The 14,346-nt window shown below is 40.2% G+C and overlaps 1 protein-coding gene across 1 annotated transcript in view; it reads left to right on the forward strand.

Moving 5' to 3' along the window:
• Window positions 1-14,346, forward strand: part of LOC136866781 (histone-lysine N-methyltransferase 2C-like) — an 811,555-nt gene that overhangs the window by 270,173 nt on the left and 527,036 nt on the right. The window lies entirely within an intron of this gene.

Raw genomic sequence — 14,346 nt, forward strand, 5'->3', positions numbered from 1 at the left:
TTAGTCAACTATTTCATATTATCTACTTGTTAGATTTCTGAGAAATTGGATGCAAATTCATTTTTAGTAGTATGTCACACATAAAATGAGGCAGAATTTACATACTGTGTTAAAAGATAGAATAAAATATATTGCAGACAAAAGCCTCAAAAACAGTCACATTTATTTTTGATGGTAGTTTTCTGTTTGTGAAGTATACAAGAATGTTAGTTTTAATCTATGACAGCATTTTTGTAAAAATAATGTTCTGCAATTGAGAGGTACCTTATTCAAGGTGCAAAGCATGTTATTGAAACTGTAGGCTGCTCACACTTACTATTTACCACAACAAAATTGGCCACACATTTCTTTAAAGGATTAACATAACTGTGGACTTCACTTCACGTGTTCACTAGACACATAAAGAAATCCTAATTTCTGAGAATGTATACTGTAACGAGTAGGGCAGATAGCAGGTAAATAAATACAAGACTGTTAGCGTTTACTCCAAGATTTCTTAACTAACACTAATGGCTAAACAATTACACAGGCACACAATCACTCTAGTTAGCTCTCTCTGTGTTATTGTTGTTTAGTCACACTAATTCAGTCTAACACTTAATGAGCTAAAACATTTACACTACACATACTCCTGCATCTGTCATTTGGACCCTCAGGCAGTTTACGATCAAATCCACTGTACAACAATAGTGGGTGCACACCTTACAGTTTACACATACGTGCAACACAGTTCTCACCAGACTGTACGTTGTACGCTGTTCGCATACACATAGCAGTCCATATATATATTGTCCTTCACCAATAAGGAAATCGCCACGATACTGTGGAACCTCGATTATACGTTCCCGGAAACTACGTTTTCCCGGATTATGCGTTCAAATTACGTGGTCCTGAGAGCATCGTAATTAAATCATGCTGGAAAAATCCCACATTATCTGTTCCTCGAAGAAATGATTTCCCGGATCACTTGTCCAGAAATTTCAGCCCCATCAACACTAAATCCTCGAACAAGTGTTTTTCAATAAATTACCATATTTACTCTTGTATTAGACCCCCCTGGCTTTTCGAGATGAAGAAAATGAAAAACTTCTTGCATATAAGACCTCCCAACGTAATGCGTCGGAGAAGAACAACGATTCCGCTTCGAAGCCGGTACAAGTCTTATTGCAGCTCTGATGACATCGCACAAATTTGTGAATGGTTTTGTCCGTACGACCTACACAATGAAAACACGCCGAATCCCTGCGGTACATCTGTGTTTCGTGGTTAAGAAATGTCCGCCTCCATAGCATAGGTCTACTGCAGCTCTGATGACGTCGCACAAGTAGGTGAATAGGCCTAACTTCGTGTCCGACCTGCGCATTGCAAGCTTGCATCAGTCATGCTATATGTCTGTGTTTTGTAGTTAATAATGTCCATCAGCGTAATGGTTAGCACAATTAGTTGCTGTTCTCGGGAGTCTGACTTCGATTCCCGGTACCGCACTGCCAGAGATTTATGAATGGCAGGAAGGTTGATATGCGGTGAAAGTGGTACATGTAACTCTCCTCCACTTGGGGTGTGTCTAAAAAGAGCTGTATCACCTCGGGATGAGGAAACGAGTTTACCTTAGTTGCGAAATATTCGCGGTTGTTGCTATTTATGCAGCAGGCGAGATCATTAACAAAATGGTAGTTTAATATCTCATAACTCGGGCGAATATAGGTACCGATATATATTTGAAGAGAAGTAAGTTTAAAACGTGATGATAGTTATCCAATTAAAACGATTGTTTTACTCGCCAGTATGCCTAACAAATAATATTAATAATTTTATGTCCCTACGTACTTTAAATTATTTTCAAAGACACCAAACAAAACATACTAGTGTATGCATTAATTTAAAGAAAGAGACAACGAACGTACGAAATTAAACATTATGATAATAAAACGCATTACCACCACACCTGTAGATAACCATAAATGCAGTATATCTTCCTGTTATTTTTTTACTCTTTCTGTCGAGGAACTTTTGGCACACTCAGGGCGATAATATACCTAACCTAAACAATGTGATCTGTCTTATCTCATGGACAGCTGTTTACGTAAATCCTGATGTGATAAATATAGAGAACAAGCATGAAATGTACTTAAATATATGGGTCTGTGTTTCAACAGCCGCATTTATCAAAAGAATGTTTCCAGTTACTAAGTATTACATTCGGAAGTACAACTCGTAATATACGCTGGTTATCAGCTGATGGTTAGCATGCCTTCTACAGCACGGCTTTATTCAAAAGGAGTGGCTTCTGCTACATATACACCAACTGGGAATATCAGAGACCATCTCCAGAAGCCATTTGGGAATAGATTCACACTGTTTAGACTATATAGTCAGGAACAAAATTATGTTTAAAAGGTTAAGAAAGATGGGACCTCGTATGCTCTCGATTGCAGTGCATGGCTGGTCAAAGAGAATGAAGCATGGCTGATGCGACTGACGAGATGGCAGTGAAGATGGCATTACTTGGAATGCCGACACGCCGGTAGCAGGGCAGGGAAGTTGGCGGAGCAAGGCGATAATTCAAATGAAAGCAGTGATCAAGTTTACTGTGTGGTAGGCCTACTGCTGAACTGACAGTGACAAATGACTGGACATTAAGTTCTTTTGTATCAATATTTAATTGCATGCTAACATGATACCCTTTTCCCTTTTTTCTACGGGGTCGAGTATGAATTGAGACGAATCTTCGTAGCGAGTTTTTACGGCCGTATGCCCTTCCTGATGTCAATACCACCAGAGGAATTAATAAGATGTAACGAATGACGTGATATGAGTAACTAAAACAGACTTTTATGTGTACCGTAGGCTTAAAAGTCGTGTTCACCATTTGTTGTCTTTTTACGTTTAGAAATACTGCCCTTCGACGAAAATGGCCAGTATAACTTAAATACCTTTTAAGTTGATTAAATAATCGTATAATCGTATAATTCATAGATCTTTATAGCCTAGAAGTCATGTGTTCTCTGCACAAAATTTTGAGGTTAGTGCATATTGGACTCCCCTTTACTATTTTTTACTGTAAAAGTGGGAAGAAAAGGGGTGTAATACACGAGTAAATACGGTATATATCACAAAAGGACGGGTAAGGCATACTTATGGATCTTGGCATCTTTGCAATAATTAGAGTAAGTACTGTACTGGAAAGGCGATCGGCGGTGAACTTGCATAAGGAGCCATCTTAGCATCGCATTCGTGTGGTATTGTTTAGAGAATTTCAGAAATCACAAAGCAGAGAAGGCCACAAGAATTGTAAGGAGAGACAGCGCATTTCAACAGCTCCACTTGTTTAAAGATAATAATTTCATTATGTTCTGTATTTAACCGAGCTCACAAATAAATTGAAAGAAGTTATATAATGGTTCAACCTTTTCAATACGTGTAGAATTAGAAAAGTAACGTTACATTACTAGTTGAGATTATAAGCGGTACCAGTTTCAACCACTGTTCCGGGTCATCCTCAACCAGTCACTTAAAATATAAAAAAAGATGCACAGGAAAATAATAGGTGATGTATAAATTTTCTACTAGTTGTAGTTCATGAAGTATTATAACACTTTTGGCAGTATCACTGCGTGTTGAAAGTTCTAAAATTCTTGAAGTGGTCAAGGATCAATCATATAAATGAAACCAGACATAAGTTCTTGGAGAGTAGTAAAACATATGTGCTAATGGCACTGTGTTTATAAATGTTTATGGAACTCAATGAAAAATTAAATAGCTCTAGGATCAAGTTTGTAAATGTTGCTAGGTGTGAAATCGTATAATACAGTATAATATACTTGACAATAGAAATATATAGTAAGGTTTATAAAATCTTATATGTCAGAAACTTGAAGTTTGGTGATGCAGAACAGTTGACATAAAAAACAATTGTGAAAAGAAAAGGGTTAAAAAGCGCAGTATTAGAACAATTGAGAAATGCAATTACACAGCATGTGATTTCTTGAAGATAAGAGCTCTGGTAGTTCTTGAGGTACCGAGCTCGATAGCTGCAGTCACTTAAGTGCGGCCAGTATCCAGTATTCGGGAGATAGTAGGTTCGAACCCCACTGCTGGCAGCCCTGAAGATGGTTTTCCGTGGTTTCCCATTTTCACACCAGGCTGTACCTTAATTAAGGCCACGGCCGCTTCCTTCCCACTCCTGGCCCTTTCCTGTCCCATCGTCGCCGTAAGACCTATCTGTGTCGGTGCGACGTAAAACAACTAGAAAAAAAAAAAAAAGTTCTTGAGGTGGCGTAAGGTATAAATTTAAATGTTATAATGATCTGAACCGTAAGTGATCTTATAATACCCAGTTCAATGTGGAAAAGTAAAAGAGAGAAACAAAGATGATGTTTTCCCCCCTCCTTCTCTTAATAAGCATTATATATAGTGACGGGTTCAATTAGTTTTACTGCTCTCCAAGAACTTACGTCAGGCTTCATGTATATGATTGATCCTCGATTTCTTCAAGACTTCAAGAACTTTCAACACGCAGTGCTATTGCCAAAAGTGTTATAATACTTAATGAACTACAACCAGTGGAAAATTTATGCATCACCTATTATTTTCCTGTGCATTGTTTTTTATATGTTAATATATCGGCTGATGATGACCTGGAACAGTGGTTGAAACCGGTACCGATTATAATCAACTAGTAATGTAAGATTACTTTTCAAATTCTACATGTTTTGAAAAGATTGAACCATTATATAGCTTCTTTCAATTTAATTGTGAGCTCTACTTGAAGAGAGAACGAGTTTTGTCAAATGTTCGCACTTATAAAACGTCCACATTATGTCCAGGGTTAATTTTTAAATTTTTACTTTTTTCGATTGTATTGGTGAAGAGGTTTTTGGTACTTTCCTCAGGGCACTGTATAGTAACAGAATCAGGCAAGAATCGAAACTGCTCCTTCATAACAGGAAACTAGTATTTTAATATTGTTGTATACGACTATGTTATCAAGACCAGAATGGATGTTGTACCTTACAAAAAAATGTCAAAAACCGCAGTCGTTTTATTTGCGCATGTTACATTTAAATGGTTTGTATCATTTCCAACTCGTACTGACATGTGCAGCGAGCGCGCTTTCCAGTTCAGCTCAAGGTCATGAATGACCGTAATTTCTGAAGTTTTGATTATTTTTCTCCTTCCAATTTGATTGGATTAGTTACAGGCAGAATTGAATATAATGTATTCGAGAACTTTTGAGAATCAATACTCACATTCAAAACCATGTTCTCGAGTTCAGCATAACCTTTAAAAGTCGATGTAGGCCTAATTTACATGGTACAAGATTTCCAGAAACTGACTACGAACAGTATAGTGGAGACCAAGTTACAATGGATGATTAAGAAATGGAGGGATTTCGCCATCATGTTGAGCGTGTATGTGTCTAATGTGCTTTATTTTATTGGATGAGAGAATTTAAAACTACTTCTGGCCGATTGTTGTTTGGCTTGGCGTTATTAGATTTTTCAAAGAGTTTGGCTAATCAAAGTTGCTGACCTGAAAGAAGTTTTCATGGGAAACTGACAAAGTTTCCCCTGTAAAATTGAGTATAAAGTATCGAGATTTTGAACTCGCGTACCGGTAATTAATGTTTGATGCCGGTTGCGCGGTCTAAGTTGCCTGCCCCTGATCCAGTGGGCCCTGGTTTGATTCCCGGGCATTTCAGGCATTTTTACATGTATATAAGGGCTGGTTATAAGTCAACTCAGCCTACCTGATTACCTTTAATTGAGGAGCTATCGAATGATGAGATGGTGACCCCGGTCTAGAGAGCCAGAAATAACGGCCGAGATGATTCGTTGCACTGACCATGCGTCGCCTCGTAATTTGAAGGCCTTTGGGCTGACCAGTGGTTGCTTGGCAGGCAAGAGCCCGTTGGGGCTGTAGTTTGGTTTGGTTTAGGAGTGTTCGTAAGATTAATACTGGTTTACCTTAAATCGAGGTTTTAGTAAAAAGCACATCTTTTCCAGAGATCTTTGCTTGTATTAACATAAATTACCATCATACATTATTTACACAGTGAGAGCAATAAAACAAGGAGATAGCTACCATACACACTGTACTGTAGTTACAGTTTGTGCTTCATTTTAACAGGTTTTTGTCAGTGAATGCAAAACCGCTTTAGTTTAAGGTTCTTATAACATTATACATGATTTTCGATAAAAGTCGGGAAAGATACCAAACTCGCACAAAAACACATTAAAATCGGTATTAAACAACAATCAGTTTGTTTAAACATTTTTGCGGATATTTTCCAAGCAGCAGCTTACTCATTAGGATGTATTTTGTAATTCCAATAGTCTGAACACGTATATTCATTTTCATTCTTAAAAATTGTAATAGTATCACACCAGAGGCTTCTGGCAAACAGTTCCATTTTCTTACGCCAAACTGCGTCACCTAACCTAGGTTTACCGCACTCGTATTATGAAAACATTTCAAGCTGCATGTAGAATAATGTTAACATTTTCACTATAAAGTTACATGAGTCTCGACTCTCGCAAAGTACGATATCCCGCGAGATCAGCTATTCGCGCATCCAGCATGCTAGCAACACTTGTGAAACAAAATGACGATCAAGCATCCGCAGCAGCGGCTTTCATATTTACCACATATTTACCACATATTTACCCATATTCTTTGATTTACCATATACCGGGCGAGTTGGCCGTGCACGTAGAGGCGCGCGGCTGTGAGCTTGCATCCGGGAGATAGTAAGTTCGAATCCCACTATCGGCAGCCCTGAAGAGGGTTTTCCGTGGTTTCCCATTTTCACACCAGGCAAATGCTGGGGCTGTACCTTAATTAAGGCCACGGCCGCTTCCTTCCAACTCCTAGGCCTTTCCTATCCCATCGTCGCCATAAGACCTATCTGTGTCGGTGCGATGTAAAGCCATTAGCAAAAAAAAAAAAATAATGATTTACCATATTTCATTACCTTACATTTCGTGTTTACATGTCACTGTAACCATATTGTGAAAAAATCGTGTTTTCTGGAACGCAATTGAAACACAATAAGACCTGAATGCCCGTTTACGTGTGGTATATTGAGTACTGTAACCATATTCAAATCCATTTCAATACTCCATGTAAACGTAGTAAATATTTACGAGAATGAACGGTTTGAATACGACCCGCACCCAAGATTTAGAACCAATATTTTGGGGAGAAAAGTGCGGGTGGTATTCGGGATTATGCGGTATTATTTAGGGTGCGCATCTTATTTGGTGATGGGTGGTATTCGGGATTATATGGTAATGTTATTTTGCTTTAGGTTCCCCTAATACGTTTACGATTTTCAGACACGCCGAGCTGCCAGAATTTAGTACCTCCGGTGTTCTTTAACATGCCAGTAAATCTACTGACACGAGGCTGACGTGTTTGAGCACCTCTAAATACCACTAGACTGAGCCAGGATCGAACCTACCAGTTTGGGGTCTGAAGGCCAGCACCTTAACCGTCTGAGCCACTGAGCCTGGCTTTCCGAAATGTACCCAGATACAAGAAAATACAGTGAAATAAGACGATTTCTCGTTTGGCACGTCGTAAATTCAAAGTCCCGATTTACGTCATATGTTTAAATATATTTGACGTAATTGCACCCGTATCCGACCATGATCTGATTAGGTTTCAAGTTTGTAAAATACCATGTCCGACCTTAGTCGGAATTGAACTCACGCCAACTTTGTACATTCAAAAGTACGTTAGATGATGCAGAATGTCAGTTTTCCAGTAGATAGCGGGCATATGAACATACTACGGCTTACAGGTAATTTCCTGCGTTGTGGGCTTTGTGATCTAAGTAAACATATACTAGTCTCGAGTTCTCTTATCTGCGCAGTTGAAAATCAAGTGGCGCTGAGTGATGTAACGAGTATATAGGGCAAGTAAAGAATATACACTGTATAACACAAAAAACGAATCACCAGGAAGGAATTCTCCGATGACGATAAAAATCGGTGAATGTGAGGAACAGACATAGAAAAACAAACAGTCAAAAATGCAAAACAATGAAATGATTTATTGCAGAGATAGAGCGTTAAAAATTGTGGACGTCAGTAAGGTGTTGGTCCTCCCCTGGCCTGGATGCAAGCTGTCACTCGACGTGGCGTGGACTGGTAAAGGTCCCGGATGGTGTCCTGCGGAATTTCATGCCAAATGGTCTCCAACTGTTGGGCTAAATCGGCGACATTCCGGGATGTTCGCAATTGCCTTCCCATGACGTCCCAAATGTGCTCTATGGGAGAGAGTTCAGACGACCGAGCTGGCCAAGGAAGGATAGAATAGGGCAAGCTTGAAGACAGTTCATAGAAACACGTGCCATGTGCGGCCGGTTATTGTCCTGTTGGAAAGTAAGTCCTGGATGACGCTGAACGAACGGTAACACAACCAGCCGTAGAATGTCATCAGCATACCGCTGTGTTGTCAGTGTGCCAGGAATGACTACCGGAGGGGTCCGGCTATCAAAGGATATGGCACCCCAGACCATCACCCCCTGTCGTGGGGCTGTGTGGCGTGCGATAATCAAGGCATGATCCCTACGCAGGCCTGGACGTCTCCAAACACGTCTGTAGTTTTTGTTAGAGCACCGTTGGAAACAGGACTCATCATTAAAGACTATACGTCCCTAGTCAGTGCAGTTACACGTTGCTCGAGTGAGGCACCACTGTAATCTGACTTGACGGTGAATAGGTGTGATTGGTAAGCGGTGTATTGGGGGGCGCGAGCGCAAATTCCTCTCGCTCAGGCGTCTGTGGATGGTCATGGCGGACACATGTGTGCAGGTCACACGCTGGATCGTTGATGATGACTCCGGTGCTGTGATAGCTGTTCTGACAGTCACTCTGTCTGCCTATGCTGTTGTGGCCCTCGGTCGACCACTGCCATCCTGACGCTGATGCCTGCCAGTGCTGACCCACGCTTGCCATCATCGTCTGATCGCCGCATCAGTTCGACCCAAATATCCAGTGACAGCTCAATTCGACCAACGAGCTTCTTTCAATCCGATCGCACAACCTCCCTCAAACTCTGACATCTGCTTGTAATGAGCACGAATCCTTCGGCGTGCATTCTTACAGCCGACGTTAAGATATCGCAGTCGAATGCAACAGCTACTTTGAGCAAGCGCTTCAGAATCGTGCCTTATATACATCTGATGCATGCGCAGTTTGGATGTGCGGGAGCTCCCGTATTCATTCATTGGACACGAAACTTGAATCATTTGCATGTTCGGTCCGAATGTCTTTGCATACGTAATTTCCTTACAATCGAACAACGCCTTCCCAGTGCGTCGTCTCTTTTTATTTTTTATTATAGAGTGTATGTCTCTCAAGCAAGTGACCGAGTTATTGCAAGCTGAAGATTCGGGTTATTATCTCATTCCGGAATTAGATTCAAGTGATGGTGAAAATCTAGCGGCAGAGACTTCTTTATTTTGCGCTGACAATGACATACCAGCTGTGTCTGACGAATTGCCAAGTTACCATCTCCCTTTACCAAGGATCGTAGCCAATGAAGGTTTAAATATAGAAGTTCAGAACAGTGACAATGTGATGTGTTTCGTCAATAAATTTTTGTCGGAGGATTTGATAACGTATGTTTGTGATCAGACAAATCTGTACGCAGAACAGCTAATTAGTACCGTGTCACGCCCATTCACGAAGTATTCAGTAATGCTGGCATGGAAACTAGTTTCAGTGTCAGAACGAAGCCCTACCTTCGTTTCAATGACAACAGGCAGCACGACATTGCAGATAGGCTCTACAAAATTAGGCCAATACTAGAACAGCTTCGTGACCAGTTTCCTTTAGTGTACATGCCAGAAAAAAAAACCTGTCACTAGATGAAAGAGTGCTGGCTTGGAGAGGGCGCCTTCGATTCCGTGTTTGCAATCCGGGAAAGATTGCGAAATATGGAATAATGGTCCACATGGTTTGTGAATCATATAGTGGATACATGTGCCAACTGAAAATGTATGATGCCAGTTGAATCAGTCGTGATATAGTATTTTAGCTTCTAAACTCCTACCGAAGTTTGGGGTATTCAGTCTACGTGGACAATTATTATAACAGTGTTCTGTTAGCGAAAGGATTAAGGGAGAAAGACCCTGTCATATATGGAACAATCTGTCAAAACAGGGGCCTACCCACAGAATTTAGGGATCACCAAAAATGATTAAATAACGGTAAGATGACATTTAGGCGAGAAATGAACCTTCTACTTGTTGCATGGAAGGACAAGAAAACAGTAAGTATGATTTCAACAACGCTTTCTGCTGAAATGGTTGAAACACAATCTAAATTTGGCAAGAAAAAACTAAATCCGGTAACCGTAGCAGAATATAATGAAAACATGCATGGGGTGGACACAGCAGATCAGTACCTTGCATTATATCCCTTCATTCACAAAACATGTAAGTGGCTGGAGAAGGTGTTTTTCTACCTGCTAATTTTTACGTTATTCAACTGCTTCCAACTGTATCAGAAATCAAACCCACAGAAGAAAATATTGTATCTAATAATAATAATTTTGTAGAGCCTATCTGCAATGTCGTGCTGCCTGTTGTCATTGAAACGAAGGAAGGGCTTCGTTCTGACACTGAAACTAGTTTCCATGCCAGCATTACTGAATACTTCGTGAATGGGCGTGACACGGTACTAATTAGCTGTTCTGCGTACAGATTTGTCTGATCACAAACATACGTTATCAAATCCTGCGACAAAAATTTATTGACGAAACACATCACATTGTCACTGTTCTGAAAATATCTCCAAGTCAGGAAGAGGCTTCACGTGATTGAAATCCCTCACCAGCTGTTTCTATTATCTCGAGGGCTTCAATATCTTCCTCTACTACCTGCACTTCCGATCACGCCCCTCCCAAGAAAGCTCCGGCAAAAGACCCCCCATTTCGTTTTGATGGAAAAAGAAAGGAACGTATTCTGTTGAAATCCCCCCACATGAGAAGTGTGAGTAGCCTACTCCTACACGGAAAAGTAGAGTGTGCCTGAAGAACGGAAAAGTGAGTGAATCTTGGTGGTACTGAGTGACGTGTGGTATTCCTCTGCATGGTGGACAGTGTGATACCAGATATCACACACTTAAATCGTACTAGATCATCTTGTGAAGGTATGCAGAAATTTTCATACTTTTACAGTTTCTTCTTCTTCTTTTATGATCGCATAGGATCACTTTAGTCCAGGTCTCTTTGAAGGGATTGTTAGGGCTTGTGTGGGGTTTTTTTTTTTGTCGCACTGACACAGGTAGGTCTTATGGCGACGATGGGATAGGTAAGGCCTAGGAGTTGGAAGGAAGCGGCCGTGGCCTTAATTATGGTACAGCCCCGGCATTTGCCTGGTGTGAAAATGGGAAACCACGGAAAACCATCTTCAAGGCTGCCGACAGTGGGACTCGAACCCACTGTCTCCCGATTACTGGATACTGGCCGCACTTAAGCGACTGCAGCTATCGTGTTAGGGCTTTGTGGTCCTCCCAGTACTTCTTCAGATGCTCCAAACTTCGTGCCCTTTTCTCGGTTGAAAATATGCTTGTTGTTGGTTTGTTTCGTGTAAGTGTAAAGCGGAGATTTGTATTCTTGAGTTTTGTATTCTATTTTATCTTATATTTGGTGTCGTCTTCTCACGGTTTATAGTATAGGAGTAATACCAAGTTAAAGCTGTGTGTTACAAGTTACCTATTGAGTCAGCACGGCATCTAAAAATCGCTGGGCTGCGAGACACATGGCCCGCGGACGGAGCTGGGAGCAAATGTGTTAATACGATGTGAATAATTTTTGTTATTACTGCTCAGTACGATCACATTTTCCCCAGCCCTGAAGTTGTTCTTTGTCACAAATTAGAACCTTCGCCACAGGAGCTATGTCGGGGAAAGTTACGCAAAATGGCCTTGAATTCCGGAAATGTAGAGAGTAAATAATCATTATGGCTTCGGGAAGCAATATTATTTAAATAATATGTTATTCACGTCCACCTTTTCAATACAAATTTTACAATGTTTTAAATTACATTTTTGAGACTTGACCATCATTAGACAACCAAACTCCTTAAAATACAATATTTTTAGAAAACCTACCCAGACAGCCTGTACTATTCGTCAGGATTCTTCACATCCCCAAATCCATAAACGAGCGGCATATAATAGTATGATTCATCGAGCCTTTACCGTACCAATGCATGAAAGTGATCTTAAAAAAGAATTGAATAATATTCGTATGATTGCTAAACTTAATGGATACAACATTATTTCATTGAAAGTATTATCAGTTAATACAAACATCACTCTTTAACCACTCTGAGAAAAGAAGAACCTAAAGTTACTTTATTTTCTACCTTCACGTTCAGTGAAGATATTTATAAAATCACTAACATTTTTAAAAACCCTTTAAAATCATCAATAATAACGCAACCATCTTACACAACTCAACTTCTATTAATAAGACTGATTGCTTTTCAAAATCAGGAGTATATAGGATAAAATGCAACAGCTGTAATTTTAGGACAGACAGGAAGGAGCTTCCACATAAGATACTTGGAACATGTCAATGCCCTGAAATACAATACATTTTTCTGCAGTAGGACAACACATGAACGATACTTGGAACATGTCAATGCCCTGAAATACAGTAAATTTTTCTGCAGTAGGACAACACATGAACAATTACAATCATAGAACTGCTTTATACATTTCGACCAATATTTTAATCCAAATTATAATCTTAATGACATTTACGAAAAACCGATTTTTCTATTTGACCTGCTCATTCACATTTTCAGAAACATAAAATCAAATAGTCAAGATCTGATTTTTCGTTCTATTTACAGTACTTTACTTAGGCAGTCTTCTGTATTGCCGTATCCCTCAGCCCTGCCTTGATAACCCCCGCCCCATGTTCTCTTCTCGCTTCCTTTCCATCCTCTCTCCTCTCTTTCTCCCCGTACCTCCTTCACAATACTTCATTTGAACCTCACCCACTCCACTCTTCATTCACGCTTCATTTCCAGCTCCGCTCAGCTTGTTACAACGCGAAGTTATTCCCATATGGCATATTTCATTTATATATACAGACGTGCCAAGTCTCCCGATTTGAGCGGGAGACTACCGATTTTTCATCGTTCCTCCCGATCTCCCGATCGCCGCGTCCGATCTCCCGATTTTCAGAGCAGTATCCCTAATTTTCGTATTATTTTAAACTCCTGCAGATTTCCTCGTTCTGTCGATATATGGCTGAGTGTGGCTGGTCGATAGTAGTTCTAATAATGATACCAGATGGCAGTACAGGGCACGGTGGCCAGTCATGTGCTGCTCTTTGTTCTGTAATACAGTCATTCTCTTTGCAAGAGAGTAAAATTCTCTTTGGAGTAACCTAACCTCAGAAGTAGCACACCATAGTCGTTCTACCTGGGGCAAGACCTGAAGAAGTGCTCGTGTTGTGTCTTAATATTTGTTTTGGCTGAAATGTCAAAAAAGAAATATGATGCAGTGTTTAAAAGTGCGTATAGGGAAGAATTTCCGTGTTTGAGTGAATCCAGAAAGGGACCAACATTCACATTCTGTACTATATGTAGGTGTGATTTTTCAGTTGCACATGGCGGGAAATGCGATATACTCCAGCATATGCAAACGAAAAACCATAAGGAGAGTGTCCAGTGTGTTGAAAGAAACCAGAAACTGAACTTTTCATGTTAAAACCAAGATGTAAATCCTGTGACGAATGCCGAGGCGTTATTTACGTCATTTATAGTAGAACATAACCTGCCTGTAAATTGTGCCGATACGCGGGACCTTTGTTTCGCAAAATGTTTCCTGATTCGGAAATCGCTACACGATATGGGTGTGCTAGAACAAAAACGGCGGCTATCGTTACAGAAATGTGCATGGAAGAAAGGGCGAAAATTGTATCACATTTGCAGGTGAATGCATTTTCTTTTGCTACTGATGGTAGCAATAAAAGCGACTTGAAGATATATCCCATTGATGTAACATTTTTTAGGCCTGAACTCAATGAAATACAGAGTTGTCTACTCTCTGTGCCTAATTTAGAAGGGGATGCTACTGGAGCTAACATTGCCAATCTTTTGGTCTCAACTTTTCGGGAATTCTGCATTACATTAAAAAAAATGCCCAACTCTTGGTGCTGATAATGCTCCAGTAATGGTAGGATTAAAGATTGCTGTGGCAGGGTGTTTGAAGCGGGAAAATAGTAACATAATCATCGTAGGCTGCTCTTGTCACCTAATTAATCTTGCTGCCGAGAAGGGTGCGGCGTGCTTGCCCATAAATGTAGATGAGAGTG

The sequence above is a fragment of the Anabrus simplex genome, chromosome 3 (genome assembly GCF_040414725.1).
Source record: "Anabrus simplex isolate iqAnaSimp1 chromosome 3, ASM4041472v1, whole genome shotgun sequence".
Taxonomy (NCBI): Eukaryota; Metazoa; Arthropoda; class Insecta; order Orthoptera; family Tettigoniidae; genus Anabrus; species Anabrus simplex.